The following is a 17,017-nucleotide window of genomic DNA, read 5'->3' on the forward strand; positions in this document are numbered from 1 at the left end:
AACAATGGATCCAACACCAAACCCTGGGGGTACTCCTCTAATAACATTAGTCCATGAAGAGCAGTGTCCATTGATTACCTCCCTGTCTTCTCAACCATCGTTTTATCCATAGCAGCAATTTGCCCTTAATGCCATGCTGCTCCAATTTGTAATAGTCTTCCATGTGCAACAGTATTAAAAGCTTTTCTAAAATCCAAGTACAGTGGGGCCTTGTACCACGAACCGGTTCGTGGTACGAAACGCGATTTCCCATAGTATCCTATGGGAAATAAATTAATTGGTACCGGATCCTCCAGAAAAAAAGGCCACCATTTACATACACTACTTATTCTTCTTCATGGTTACAGGTTCTTCATGTTCAGAAGCTTCAGGTTCTTCTGCCTATTTCTGCTTTTTAGTGTTGATTGCTTTTCTCTCTTTTTAAGGAGGCTCCTGAAGCAATGAAGTACTATGTCATTGTAGAGGTCCCTCCCCTACTCTGTTCACTTCAGCTGTGTTGGAGTGCCACTCCAACACCCTGTTGTGAAGCTTCTTCCAGTCCTGAAGAATCTCCTTGATAGTAGCTGACGGCATTGAACCTTTGGTGATGTTTTCCTCTTTCTCCTCCTCTGAGGAAACATTTTTTTCCGTTTCCCCAACCTGATGTTTATGCAGCTCCTTCAGTTCTTCTGTGGTCAGCTGCACTTCATGCTCCTCTATTAACTCCTCCACACCTTCTTCCACTTCCAAGTCCAGGTCCTTAGCTGTTTGTTTGTTTGTTATTTGGTTTTTAGGAGCATTAGCAACTAAGGCCATATTGCTCCGGGGATATGCGGTGGTCATTCCCTGACCTTTCCGCATCCTCCGTATTTGGTGGTGACGGGCTCGAACCCCGGTCTAATCAAGAAGAGTGTGCTACGCACTGCTGCTCCTTCCCACCTGGCTACGGAGGCGCCGGTCCTTAGCTGCTGCCACAATGTCCTTCATGACTTGGGCTCCATTATTAGGTTCTCCTCCTTGAACACAGGCTGGCCACAGGTTTCTCCAGGCAGAGTTCGGGTTACTGACTGACACTTCACGCCAAGCTTTTTCTATTAGTCTAATGGCATGCGCAATGTTAAATTCTTCCTTCCAAAATTTCCTCAATGTCGTGAAGCTGGAAGCAAACTTCAAAGCACCTGGTGAATGTGCTTTGGTGTAGAGCTTCTTGAAGTGTGCTGTGACATTCTGTTCCATTGGCTGAATTAGAGGTGTAGTGTTGTGGGTAAGAAAACAATCTTCAGGAAGCTGAACTCCAATTCCAGGGCATTTTCTAAATCAAGTGGGTGGCCAGGTGCATTATCCATGGTGAGGACAGCCTTCAGTGGAAAGTTCTTTTCCTCCAGGTATTTCTTCACTGTAGGTGCAAAGACTTCACTCATCCAGTCCTTAAAAAGAAGTTTAGTAACCCAAGCTTTTGGGTTAGATTTCCAGTCGACTCCAATTTTACCTTTGACAATTGAGTGTTTCTTAAATGCTCTTGGTATTTCAGAATGATACACGAAGAGAGGCTTGATCTTCAGGTCTCAACTAGCATTGGCAGCAAAGAGGAGGATCAGCCTGTGCTTCATAGGCTTGTGGCCTGGCAGAGCTTGTTCTTCCTTTGTGATGTAGGTTTTACTGGGCATTTTTTTCCAGAAAAGCCCAGTTTCATCACAGTTGAACTGTTGTGGTAGATACCCTTCATCTTTCATGAGCTTCTGAAATTTCTTGGCAAGTTTATCAGTGGCTTCTTTATCAGACTTGCTGCCTCCCCATGCCTTATGACACTGTGAATGCCAGTCCTCCCCCTAAACTTCTCAAATCACCCCCTGCTTGCCTTAAATTCAGATTCTTCAGAGCTTGGCCCTGGAGTTTTTCCTTCAGGTCAGCATAGATGTGCTTGGCTTTCAGACAGATGACTTCTTTGCTGATGGTATCTCCTGCCATTTGCCTTTGGTGGATCCACAGTAGCAGCACGTTCTCCATTTCTTCAATGATGGGGTTTCTTAGGGTGTTTAATCTGGTCACTCCGTTTGCCACCTCAACATTCTTGATTGTCTCCAACTCCTCAAGATGGTTCCAATGGTGGATTTGTTGACTCCATATTCAGTTGCCAGATCAACTACCCTAGCTCATTTTTCATGCTTGGCAATGATGTCTTTCTTGGTTTCAATAGTGATTTTCTTGAGTGTTTTCTTGGGCTGACTTACACTGACACTTTTCTTAGGACCCATTTTTTGAATCTTTTCAATTCAAAATCTTCTTTTATGTACAATTTCTCCTCCACTTTGCTCTCAGTTACTACAAAATCATTCAAAACAAACTTTCAAAAAAACAAATTTGGAACTTTCCTGAAACGAAAAAAAAAAAAAAAAAAAAAAGACAGGGTGAATAAAACAATGTGTGTTGTGTTTGTATTAACCACTTCCCTGATTAACCCGAGTTAACTCGGGTTAGCATTTTAATGTCATCAATTATTATCCCGAGATATCTCGTGGTCGTGTACGAATTTGTGTTCTTTCAATACTTACCCGAGTGAATCCGTAAATAAGCCGTCAGAAGCAGTGAAGGGTCATCTGAGTGAAGCCGTTGGTGCGTGGTAAAGTAGCGTATTCAAAGCAATATGGCTCTTGTGGCCATTCGCCGGTGGGCGCGTTTCTTGGAATATTTTTATCTGAGACAAACGTCAGATGACGCCTGCTGATACCTTGCATATTGTTGTTGCCTGGTGTTCTTTCCTGAGCACTGTGCTGCACGAGGTTGTCTGTTTCGTTTTCAAGAATTAATTATGGATAATTAATAATGAAGAATTGATTATGGATAATGACTGAAGAATATTGCAGTTCTGATCGGGATAATAAATCTAGGAATACACAATATTGAATATCTCATTGAATACTTCAATTTGTTCCATAATCAAGGACCATATTACACGGCATAAAAGCAATAAAAATTGTTATTTAAAAATTTGTATTTTTTTGACACAAAAATAGGGAAAAATAGTAAGGGAAGAGGTTAAAACCCGGGCCCACGAACCCGGGTTCGTGGTACGAAAAGTTTGTCGTATGGGGCGCTCGCTGTACGAGGTCCCACTGTATATATCAGATATTGGACTCTTCCTGAGTCCAGGGAAGCTCTCATAATTATGTCTAAGGGTTTGCTTACTTCCTTTGCTGCCTCCTTTAATATAACTGGATAGATCCTATCCAACTTCAACAATTTCTCCTCCACTTTGCTCTCAGTTACTACAAAATCATTTAGCTCCCTGCCAGAGTTTGATAAACTTCTGGTATTCCCTTCCCGTATCATTAATCAATATAAAAAACAACAATGGGGCCAGCATTGAACCCTGGAGGGCTCCGCTAATAACATTATTTCACGAAGAGCAGTGTCCATTAATAACCACTCTGTGTCTTCTCCCACTCAACCAATACCTTTATCCATAGTAGTAACTTGCCCTTAATGCTACACTGCTCTAATTTATACAGAAGTCTTTTATGTACAACAGCATTGACAACCTTCCTGAAATCCAAGTATACAATATCAAAATTATTTTTTGCATCTAGTTCCTTCGTTACTTCATCATAGTATCTGATCAGGCAAGATCACCCCTTAACAAATCCATGCTGTGACTGCAGTATAATTGCATTCCTGTCTAAATAGTCCTGCATTACTTCTTTAACCAGAAACTTCATTATTATCCCTGGAACAGAAGTCAAGCTTACAGGTCTGTAATTACTAATTTCACCCTTTGACCCCCTTTTTGAATTGGGAATACATTCACACATTACCAGTTCATAGGTACCACTCCTGAATCCAAAAATGATCACATAACTATGGCTAAGGGTTTGCTTACCTCATTTGCTGTCTCCCTTAATATAACTGGATAGAGCCCATCTGCCCCAGTTGCATTTTTTATGTTTAGCTTCGACAATTTATCTTCCGCTTTTCTCTCGGTTATCACAAAATCATTTAATTCACTATTAGTTTGATAAACTTATTACATCCTCTTCCCTAAAGAATTTCCCATGTGTGAATGTAGATGCAAAATACCTATTCAGTTTGTCAGCAACTTGAATGGGATCATCACCAGTTAAACCATCGACGTCAAGTGGACCAATGTAATTCAGTCTCTTTGAAATCTCCGCGGATATGCCACTTGTGTTTTTCTTAACAGAAGCTCCACGTTATCTGAGGATTCTTTCATTGCCAGCCTGATCAGTTGGCGTAGATTGGAGGTATAATTTCATTGTGGAATAGCATAATTTTTAGATTAATTTCAGAGTCAATGAAAAGCCTCCGTTCTTTTGGTTTATGTTCACTTCCAAGGGCATCAAGCCATCCAATAGTATCATTACAGTTGTAAAATGAAAATCTATTGATAAACTCTTCTTGGCTTGTGCGAAATACAGATATAATTGTCTTTTTTGTAGTAGATTCCATTACTTCAGCCTAGATCTCAAAAGCTCTGTGTGTTTTAGACAGATTTAGCTTTCAGCTTTTAGCTTTCTTACTTTTCAGCATTAGTAGAGGCATACGATGCAAGAAAGCAAGCTTATGCAGCATCAGCCAAAAAAAAAAAAAAAAAAAAAATAAATAAATAAAAGCTCAGATTTCACCCCTCTGTTCGTTCCAAATACCTGTCCAGCTCAGCGTTAAATTTATTTAGGCTGTCAACTTCCACAACAAAAGATGGAAGTCTGTTCCACCAATCAACTACCCGCTGGCTAAAGGCAAACTTCCGCACATCTATCCTACAACTGTCTTTCCTCAATTTGAATTTATGCCCTTTCAGGTGATTATTCTGAGCAAGAGGAATCCCATCGGTATTGAGCATGCTCAATACTGATGTTTTAAGAGAAGCTTGTTTGCGCCTCCGTAGCCAGGTGGACAGGAGCAGCAGTGCGTAGCACACGCTTCTTGATTAACCGGGGTTCGAGCCCGTGACCACCAAATACGGAGGATGCGGAAAGGTCAGGGATTGACCACCGCATATCCCCGGAGCAATATGGCCTTAGTTGCTAATGCTCCTAAAAACCAAATAACAAAAAAACAAAAAACAGAAGCTTGTTTGAGTATTCTGATTCAGAGCTCGTAAAGACTGTTTCAGTTGGATTTTTTTTTTAGTGATGGGTATAATCAAGAGGTCATAATCGATTATTTCGATAATACTCATGTCATTCGAATGATTCATTCGATTATGACAAATCATATCATTCGATTATTGAAATCTCTCGATTATTAATCATTCGTTTATGGAAACCATTCAGTTATGCCCATCGCTAGTTTTTTTTCTTCTTCTGATGACTACGTTTCAGGAGGAACATGTAGTTAGTTACTAATGGGGGAGATGGCATATTAGGATGTTAATTTCCCCCACCTCTGAACAGTGAATGGCAGTGATACGTTAAATATAAAACTGGCCTCAGAGATGCGAAGCACAATTAGTGCAGCCTGTAATTTACAAGCAAAATAAACTTCATAGGCTTTCTTTAAATAAGATAATTATAGACTATCTGTAAGATTTAATTGTGTAACCTTGGCGAATTAATGCACTGACATTTGGTGTCAGCTGCACATTCAACTGTGCGAAATACAGTTACAATATTGCAGTTGACACCAAAATTAAAAAAAAAAAAAAAAGCACCAGTTTACTAATAGGTAACAACGTTAACTCAGGCACTTACTCCGATTAATTCTCCTGTCGGAGGTTTTCTTTATACTGTATTCATCTGACACAGGAAGGAAGGAAAAGGTGGAGTAAAATAGTCTAAAAACTGACCACTGCAACAAGGTCTAGAAAGCTGCAGACTCCAAGAATTTTTCAGTCAGAAGGCTAACTAATATGAACACATAGACCAAAGCCTAAGTAGATGAAAACTAAAATGTGAAATATCTTGTTAACTGAGTGTGCTAGTAAAAAAATGATTGTATTAAAAAAAAAAAAAAAAAAAAAAAACCGACAGAAGTCTGCTGCATTTTTCTATTTAAAATTCTGTATTATCCATTATTGTTCAGTGTTATTTAGGCATTATGTCACTTTCCCAAATACATTCTTTCATAATTTCAATTAATAAAAAAATCGAAATTTTAAGATCTTTCTTTTTTAAGCGTGTAAACATGTTCTTCCAGTTTTATGTAGAAATTTTTAGAACATTAATTTTTCTTCACTTTATTTCACGAAATTCGGTAAACAAGAATGTTACTAAATAGTAATATGCCTGATATATATATATATATATATATATATATATATATAAGGTAAAAGCAACACTTAAGATATTTTATGTATAAATTTTGCATTTCATTTTGCTTACTGTGAGAGATATAAATAATTGGAATTTATACTCTTTCCTAGTCAGAATTATTAACTTATATTTGGCAATTACAAAATCCAATGAACCTTTTGACTTTAGAAGCTTTTATATGGGCTGATCACCGGCCATAAATACTAATACGATGCTTAGGGGTACGAAGTAAACTCAAGTACTAATTACAGTCCATTCAGACCGCAAGCGATTCATTTTCTTGCATGCGCACGTCGGTTGTCACCATTTTTTCCAGGATACACCAGATGGGTATTTTCTCACACGCCTAGTGAGTGAAAAACGTCAGTCATTGTTTATAGATGCATTAAGGTCTCAGGTGATTAACTACAACTGATTATAAATGTATCATAAGCCGTAGCCTAGTGGTCAGGCGCGCGGGTGCATAAGTATACGTGCCTTGAGTGACCGGGGTTCAAGTCCGTGACTGCTGAATTCGGTGCTGTTTCTTGTATTCTGTCTATCTTATGAACTCCTCTGATCATTTGGTCGTCCCGGAGTATAAACAGAATATTTATTTATTTATTTTAATAAGAACTGTTCATTTAAAGAAAAAAAAGTTAAAATTTGAAACACACACTTAAAAAAAAGTGAAGTGCAGCCATTATCAACCCACTGCAGGGTGGAAGCCTCCTCAACAATTCATGCTGAGGGAAATGGACCATAATCTGCCACGCTGGTCCAGTGCGGGTTGGCAGATCGACCGTATTCAGCAGTCAGGGGCTTTGAACCCCGGTCTACTCAAAGAGCGTGTACTACTGCACTCCCGCTCCTGCCCACTCGGCTACGGAGGCCTGCTTGAAACACACACTTATTTATTCATTATTATTATTTTTTAACTTAAAAAAAAAAAAAAAACCGAAACAATTTTTGCAAAAGAACAGAGCCAGTTGCAGTCAGTGGGCTAAGCTCCCACACCTGCAACTTGTTGGAGAGAGAATGAAGAGTCAAACTACTGTTGATGTTTTATATTTTTAAGGAGAACGAGAATTGCTAGTTTTATTACTTTCATTACTGCTTTTTAAGTAAATACACAAGAAAAAAGAGACATTCTACGGTGATTACCATCGTACAGTGATTAGCGAAATTGAAACGGAATCGAATTGGGACGACTTAGTGGCTGTGACAATCAGAAAACACCGATAATGCTGTTTATACCCCTGATTTTGAAAGATGGTTGGATTGGGTTAAAGTACATAGGAAAGACACTAAAAATTGTATAAACGAATTCCTTACAAAAAAAAAAAAAAAAAAACAGCGAAATGGCAGCAAAAGATTTTCATGCATCCCGGAAGAGGGCGAATTGTGAAAATACAGTTCTTGAAGACGGCGCCTCCGTAGCCAGGTGGGAAGGAGCAGCAGTGCGTAGCACACGCTTCTTGATTAGACCGGGGTTCGAGCCCGTCACCACCAAACACGGAGGATGCGGAAAGGTCAAGGGAATGACCACCGCATATTCCAGGAGCAATATGGCCTTAGTTGCTAATGCTCCTAAAAACCAAATAACCAACCAAACAAAACAAACAGTTCTTGAATGTTTTTTTTCCAGGATTCACACAGATTTGTCAGCCAGTTGGTGACTATGGATAAAACATGAATTAATTACTGTAATACAGAGATGAAACAACAATACATGGAGTGGCGTCATAAAGGATCTCCTCACACAAAATTTCGAAGGCTATCTTCAAAGGGGTAATATTATTTTTTATCGATACAGCTTTTTTGAGGAATCAAATGCCAAACGCTGTGGGGAACTCTCTAGATTTATTTTCTTCCTACGTGACAACGCCTCCAAGACTCGAGTATCCTCGGAGACAGTATCAACCATTGTTATCACACAAGTCCTCTGTTCACCACTTGTGGCCCCATCCTTTGGATTACTACTTATTTCCTTGTAAAAACACTTGAAAAGAAAAATAATGATTTTATTCATGTGCGAGGAGTGGTTACAGGACCCGTTCAGTGATTATTAAATACTTATATCTAAATATCCTTTCTCTGAGTTCTACATTGCTTCATTTTGGAAATTTTTTCTTGAAATAGTATTTTGATGGCTCTAAAATGATGCAAGGAAGAGGACTTTTTTGATCTACCAATTTTTTTCCCCTTCAAAATTCCAGCTTTACGTGCAATGGAGAAAAAAAAGTACCAACTGATGATGCGCATGTTTGATATTACTTTTCACGGGAATAAACTCCTCTAGCGCTGGTTATCCTTTAACAACATGGGACTATTTTACAAGCAGAAGAAACAGCAATACTTGGTAGATGTATCCTGCAATCTAAGTAAAAGCGTGTGATGATTTTAAAATTGCCACATAAAGCGATGTTTCTTATACGTGATTGCATTTGAATTTTAGGAGATACTCTTGTACGTTTCCTTCGGTGAAGGAAACTTGCAAGAGTATCTCCCAAATATGTGACTGCTCTTAAAAATAGAATGAAGACAAATCTCCCGTTATTTTAAGTTAGAAGAAAAATTCCACTCTTCCTTAGAGCCAGTAGACAAAATTTAAAGTGCTATTTGGTTTTTGGCCACGAGAAGCAAGCACAATTGGCATGTCAAAATGAAACAAAAATTGGCTGAAATTTAAAATTTATATAGCACGATTTTAAGTGCTGCAGGAAAGTACCAATATACTGTCCAAGAACTGCAGCTCTGGCGTGTAGTACGAAGGTGTTCAGTTTTTTATACTGAGAGCTATGTGGCATAGTCCATTACTAATGTGGGTAGTCATAATTCACTGATTCGCCGACACCGTAAGTCGCTGGGGAATGGATTCCATGAGGTACTGAAAACGTTCTTCTGTTGTATTGAAGCATGCTATAGCATTTTAAAGTGCATATACATCTTGGTTTAGTTCTGTTTTTGGTTTGATCTTGTATTTCTCGCTAGACATGATTTTTCAATGATGTGCGTTGCGGACAGGGCTGCTGATGATTTTTGCTCCTAGTCTTGCGGCTCATCGAGTCGACTCGGTTAGCCCTCTCACATCACCCTGTTTTTCAGACTTATGGTTCCTAGCCAAGAATCAAAAGCCTACCTCTTTTCGTACATTTCTGACCTGTCACCTGTTGTTTCCTAAGGGAAGATTTAACGATGTCTTGGAGCAAGAATCGCAGGAGGTATTTCTCCGGAAAATAATTTCAGATGCTTCTAAAGATGGGACAGAATCACGGCTTGTTGATACAGTTGATGAGTAACCAGGTTGCAATTAGTGAAATACTTGACAAGCCAATGGTGAAATTCACTACGTAAACCGACATAATTGTGACTGGGAGGTGACGTAATACACCTCCCAGTCCTCGCTAATTCCCCAATACATTCGCCGACACCTTAATTTGCCGGGGAATGGATTCCATGAGGTGCTGAAAACGTTCTTCTGTTGTATTGGTCCATGCAGACACAATTGCATTATGCAGTTGCTTCAGATTTTTCGAATAGTTCGTTTTATTTCGTCCCACGGATGCTTATCGTCTTGAGATCTGTTGATTGAGCAGACCAATTTAACTATGATGAAGTCGCCTTCCTGAACCATTCCCGAACGATCTGTACCTTGTGTTTTCTTGCTGGAAGTAACCGTTACCGGATGGATAAACTGTGAGCATAACGGACAGAAAAGTTCAAGTAGGCTGTAGCATTGAAACTTGACCGGCTGATATCAACGTGTGCTGCTGTCGCCATATCTGGTATCATTAACCCACTCTCTTTAGATTAATTTTCCCTCGCCGAAACTTTCGCTTTGGGGCAATTCACGTCGAAGTCCTAGTTAAATACCGACACCACATCTGTTGGGATGGCGCAGCTTCATGCACAGATGACTGTACTTGACTAGCTATTGAAATCATTTCTGAGCCTACAATGTTTTAGCAATATATATATATACTTTTTTTTTTTTTTTTGTTTGCGTTAATTTTTTTTTTTTTTTTTTTTTTTTAATATCTGTATAACTTTGTTTTTATCTTAATGCATTTCGTCACTGGCACTTTTCCATCTGCAGGCGAACATTGTCTCAAGCTAAATAATTATCTTACTCCTGTCGTCAGACTAGGTCGGCCTGCCTCCACTTCCAGTTTCGCATCCACATGTTGCACTTCGGTTTCTTCTTGACTTCCTCTGGCAGGCCATAGTACTCTCAGCATTGTTGTGTTTGTCACGGGCAGCTCCTTTTGCTGGTTCGTGATACTACAGAGCTCCAGCTGCTTTTTCTGTTCTAGGCAGCTATTTGTGATGCAGGCTTTCTCATCGGAGTATCTGGTTCATACAGAAGAAATGGGATGTAGATTTTCGAAGAGCTCCTCGACGTCTGAGGATTTGCTTATTCACCCTTACTTGATTTGGGTTAGGTATGGTTTGTAGCCATCTAAATGTACTACCACATATATTTTGTAGTACGCTGTGAACTTTGAAATGAGCTGACAATTATTTATAACCTGGACTTAGACACTAACCCGAACTTTGAACTGTCTTCTATGTGTATCCGTCTATTGTAGTGTTTGCTTTATTGTGTCGTTAGGTCTTCCCACCCTGTAATTAGGCAGAAACGGGAGGGAGTACATTGTGATGATCTGTGTATTTGACAGCGGTGTTGCCTAATAAATAATAATAATAAAAAATCAGTTGTTTCACTGTTCCTGTACCAAACGTACTCGTACGTGGAGAGACGCCTTTTCCATTAGGCACTATGCCTAGGGCCTACGAAGCACGTTTTTATCTACGAAAAAAAATAAGGGCCCAAATAATCCATAATAATTCAAATGGAATTCAGCGATTTTATTCTGATAATAAAAATGATTTTTAAATACAGATTTTTAAGGTAAATTTTTTTGTTTTTTTTTTTTCTTGTAGCAAAAATCATGAAAAACGTCATCAAAGTTCACATTACGAGTAAGTTAATTACATAACATAATTGATTTTTATTTCTGTAAAAATCATTTACATAACTTTGTACTAAATACAGTACCGAATTTAGTACTGAAGTTATGTAAATAACTTTACTAAATTTATAGAAACACCTTCGAATTCCTATAAAAACAAGCAAAAACAAAATTAACGCAGCGCCATTTTTATGTTTGATATAATATAGTGAGGTTTTCGAACAACAGAAGACGACTCTACGTATTTGTTTTTATCAGACAGCAGCGGAACCCGGTAAGGTTATCCGTTGCTGTATCCCATCCGTGACAGGGTCTGATACAGTGTGCGTTTCGATATACCCCTTTGCACACCACTATTGGACTGCGCTGCCATTTGACCGATTGGGCCTCGTATGTTAAACTGCACAATCCTTTTCGCATCAGTAAACCGTCTCCGGCCACAGGACAGCATGAATTTGAAAATAAATATACCCCTAGGCATTGTTATGCGTGACAGCAGCCCAGCAAGGTGGCAGCATCCGTGATGCTTGCACCGACTATCATATTTTGCTGTTGGCCCATTCTCGCCGAGATGTATACATACATTATTCCTCGATATCTGCCTTCCTGCTTTTCATAGCCTGGTACGGGCATGTAAGTGATAATGCAGAAATACGCGCGCTTTGAGTGACCGTGGTTCAAGCTCGCGTGACCACTAAATACGGTAATGTTCTCGTATCTTTGTCTTGTGAATTCCTGTGACCTTATGTGGTCTTCCCGTAATATGAACCAATTTTTTTTTTAAATTTTTATTCTTGAGGAGCAGTTGATTCCTTGGTTGTTTGTGTGTACCTAATAAACTGGCCACTCACTATAATTTCAAAACATGAAAGGCGCTAAATTCAACATAAGTAAATTTAGAGCACAATCTTCACGCATACGAGAACTAAAACATTAATGTTCATGAGCTAGAAAAAGCCTCAGTTGCGTTATGTAGTAAAAGGAAAACGGGTTTTCCTAAAAAATGCTTTGTTTTATCGAGAGCAGTGTTTTTTATTTGAAGTGCAGGTGCAATACGGAGGAAACTCGTGGCAACTGCTTCGCAGTACGATATTGATGCATTTTATAGCAAATTAATTTATTTGTTATATAATGATTCTTGACAACTAGAGGCACATTGTATTTTAAAGCTCACTATAATTTACTTGTAATAATACTATTCCACTGCCGATAAATAGAATTCCAAATAGATATATTTATTGATTTCGGAATTTATAATGTAACTTAACTGTTATATATTGGTGTGTGGTGATTAATGTCATATAATCATCATTACATGACAGTGTCATATGGTTATCATATAATCTAGATTCTTGCCACACTTCTGGAACACGCAAATTTATCATTAGCTCGTTTATCTCTTATGATACGTGGAATTCTGATTTTTATTGAATGTCTTATCGATCGTAACAAATGAAAGGAAAATGCATAGCTTTTCTTTTAATGCACGATAAATGAGTACAGATGTATTTTTTTTCGAATGCACGTGTAAACTAATTAGTGACATACGCTATTCGTTATTGTTAACCGATTTGATTATCATCATGCCACATACATAAACTTGTAACATACTGGTATTTTGCGATGTATTTGTTCCTAATCTGCGTATGAAGTATCATGGCATTGCAGTTTACCTTAATGCCGTAAATCTAATTTTTGATCTGGGCCTCAACTGTTAGAACGAAGATCTTAAGCCAGATTGATTCTAAATTACCCTACAGACCGAGCGATATTATGGTATTCGAAACCTTCAAGCGCCCCACACAGTTTCATATGTATCTGTGTGAGGGTGTGCTGGGATTTGAACTACTGATTTATAATTATTGTATTATAAATTTTTCATGCATTTATATATTCAGTAGCCCCCCCCCCTCAAAAGATTCTTAAATGCCGACAGGAAAGGTAAATATTACTCGCTGAGTGCCACTGAACTAAGTTGTATTGCAGTAAGGTCAACTCCTGTAAGTGTGTATGTCTATATACAGTACATATTATGGTCTCTTCCCTCGTTCTCATTGAAAATTAGATTTTGAAAATTATCTGGAATATTATTCATTTCCTCCCCTGTATTCTTTAAGTTCGTTTTTGGTATGTTTGGCACTTTCCATCACTGCTCAGATTGTAACATTGCTCTTATTATTATTTGACTACAATTAGGAAGCATTTCAGTGTTGTGCGAATCTGCTTAGTAATTACCAGATTTCAGACCGTCCTAGAAGAAAAATCGATGGTACCAGACTCCCAATCGTGGAGGCCATTGCACTCGAAGTTTTGGAAATGTTTCTGTTCAATATGTTTTCATTAGTTTGTACGAGGAAGTGCATTTCTGTTTTATCGTAACTATTGGCAACAGATATAATAAAATCGCGCACTTTTTTTTCATTTTCAGGAGTGATATCAAAGGTAGGCAACAATTGACACCTCCCCTCTCAAAAGAAAAAAAAAAAAATAATAAATAAATAAAAAATTATAATCACTCCTTTTCCATTCTTGGAGTCCATGATTCTGTGCGAATCATTTAACTGTAGTATCAGTTCCACAGCGTATTGCTCTGAAAATAGTGCAATTCCCATGTGAATTACGCAGATTATTAAAATATTTGTTGCTGCTTTTTGGAATCGCTACCGCCTTATTAATTGTTCGCCATTGGTGTCCTTGAACTAGCTTCTGCAATTACCTGTTTCAAACATATGCAAGCGTCTCCGTAGTCAGGTGGGAAGGAGCAGCAGTGCGTAGCACACGCTTCTTGATTAGACGGGGTTCGAGCCCGTCACCACCAAATACGGAGGATGCGGAAAGGTCAGGGAATGACTACCGCATATCCCGGAGCAATATGGCCTTAGTTGCTAATGCTCCTAAAAATCAAATAACAACAATAAACAAACATATGCACGAGTATGTTAGCTGCTGATTTGCTGATATTATGACCTTTGTACTGGGGATCGATTATTGAACTCCATTTGAATTACCGTTAATTAAATGCTGAAAAGTACAAGAACTCTTCATATATGAAGAGTCTTGTACTTTTAATTAAGTTGAGATTGTCATAGATTTGGAAGGTGGCTTATCTTACTGTATCATATAATTAGGTTCGCATTGTATTGTTTGGATTAGTTGATATGCAAAACACATATACACTGAGTGATCACTGAATTATGACCACCCCTATGAAAACTGAATACGACCTGTTGACCACGTGAGTTACGAGAGTGCGGAGTTAGTCGACCTACGTAGCATAGATAAGGTGTCAGTGATTCAGTAGGTAGTAAAATTCCGAGCGTGATGGGTAAAAGGAAGGATTTATCGTACTTTGATAAAGGACAGATTGTGGGTGCTCGACGAGCTGGTGCCTCGATTTCCCAAACGGCTGAACTGGTGGGGTGTTTGAGAGCCACCGTAGTTAAAGTGTACCAGGACTGGCGTAAGAATGGTCAAACGACGACCCGACGGCAAAATTGCAAAGGTCAGCAAAAGGTTGATGTTAGAGGTGAGCGTCGGATCCGACGACTCGTACAAGCGCAGCATTGTTGAAGAGTTGATTACCCAATACAGGGCCAACCCGGAACAATATTTGGCATGACCATACGTCGCACGTATGGGCTATACCAGCAGACGACTCCTACGGCATCCTCTCCTAACCAAGGTTCATCGCCGTAAAAGACTCGCATGGTGCAAAGAGCATGCAAGTTGGACGTTAGAAGACTGGAGGGTGTGCTGGTCGGATGAGTCACGTTATTTACTCTACACCGTGAATGGTCGTGTACGGATTTGGCATCAACAACATGAGGCTCTTGATCCATCATTTACGGTATCAAAAGTGGAGGCGTATGTATGGTGTGGGGCATGTTTCACTGGCAGGAACTTGGACCCCTGGTACATGTGGAACAATGTATCAGTGGTCTCCACTATCGTCAACTGCTTGCTGACTATGTACACCCCTCTATGTTACACTTTTTCCCGAATGGCGATGTTGTCTTCCAAGATGACGATGCTCCGAGCCATCGGGCATTTGTGCAGGAATGGTTTGAGGAACACATTTCTTACTTCCAGCATATCGATTTATATAAAACCATCTTCACCCCAATAGTCACGTTATGCATCTGGCGCATGATATCACAAAGCCACAACTGTTGCCAATAAACGAATCATTGACTCGATTCACCGATCAATCCTTCTTACCATTATTCGAGCTTGCAGCACAGTGAGCACGCATGCCCTGCAAGTCCTTGCTGGTGTCTTTCCACTGAACTTAGACATCATTCGACGGGGCCTCACGCACCACCCGGACAAGGGTATCCCACAGACATGTTTGGGATTCACCACTGACATCATCAATAGCAAGACTGGAAAAGAAAAAGCTGCATGCTCACCTGCTGCAGGATAGATGGGCCACCTCGCAAAAAGGCGAAATCACCAGAAAGTTTCTGCCCAGCATTGGCCGGGTTTTTCCGAACTTCCCACCCTGGTTTTCCCCGGACCTACAAGTAACATACCTACTGACAGGACATGGAGCTCTGAATGCAAACCTATCCCTACTCGGAATACAGGAAGATCCCACCTGCACCTGAGGCGCCTCCGTAGCCAGGTGGGAAGGAGCAGCAGTGCGTAGCACACGCTTTTTGATTAGACCGAGGTTCGAGCCCGTCACCACCGAATACGGCAGATGCGGAAAGGTCAGGGAATGACCACCGCATATCCCGGAGCAATATGGCCTTAGTTGCTAATGCCCCTAAAAAAAAAAAACACCTGCACCTGCGGGGGGAGGGGGGGCTGGAGAGCTGGCAGCACCTCATGCACAGTTGCCAGCTCTATGACGACCTCCGCAGTGCATTCATCACCAAAATACAGTATCTACCATACGGCCAGGAGCCCCGTATTGGACCCCAGGGAAGAATATCAGGCTTTCTCCAGCTATGCACTGGCCCTGTTCACAAGACGGAGAGCTCTTATCGCAGCGAACCGCAACCAACCACTGACACAATAAGGAAATGAACAAACCTCGAAGGAAATCGTCCTGCGGAAGAACCCGATGGCCTCCGATAATCAAGGCACTAAACCCTGAAGTGCATCTAAAGTCGAATCAATGAGAAATGACTCTATAAACAACATTGACGCAAACACCACATGGATGGGAAATGAAACAAGAAAGACCCCCACAAACGCCGACAAGCAAACACGGACCTTTTGTTTGACTGTAAAGACTGCAGAACGGATGGGAACCACCCCATGAACGATCACGCTTCGGTCCGATCGCTCCTGGGAACGGACTAGGACCACCAGCAGCTCCGCTGCCAAATGCTATATGGCGAGCTGAATGCGGTACCCTTACCCTATCACCTTAAATTCCCTATCCCTGGCAGGAGGGAGAGGAGACATGCTCTGTTTCCTCCCTCCCCTACCAGCCCATCTCTTCGCCTGATGAGGCATGGGCCTGCCTCACTGACCACCTGGGGTCGCCTTCTCTATCGTCCCCATGCTTCTGCCTTTCACTCTCCCCAGTCTTCAGTCTCTTCCCCCACTCTACCTGTATACCTTATCCATGGCAGGGGGAGATAACTCTTCTTTGTCTCTCCCATCCGCCATCCAAACTTCCCTCATGGGCATGCCATACTGCCTAGCAGGGGTCATCTCCTCTATCGACCCCTTACTTCTACTTCTAACCCCCAGTCTTCAGCCTCCCCTCCCTCCAATTTTTATCTTTCATCTAACGTATAGCCCACACGTCAAAATTTAATAACAACAAAATTCTGCCCGACCTATTAGGCCTTTTAACAC

The 17,017-nt window shown here is 40.3% G+C and overlaps 1 protein-coding gene across 2 annotated transcripts in view; it reads left to right on the forward strand.

Annotated features, from left to right (window-relative positions):
- The window catches only part of LOC150088024 (protein Fe65 homolog), a 437,915-nt gene that overhangs the window by 81,043 nt on the left and 339,855 nt on the right, over positions 1–17,017 (forward strand). The gene's annotated exons all lie outside the window — the stretch shown is intronic.

This window comes from Mastigoproctus giganteus, chromosome 3, assembly GCF_048544385.1.
Source record: "Mastigoproctus giganteus isolate SK-2022 chromosome 3, ASM4854438v1, whole genome shotgun sequence".
Lineage (NCBI taxonomy): Eukaryota > Metazoa > Arthropoda > Arachnida > Uropygi > Thelyphonidae > Mastigoproctus > Mastigoproctus giganteus.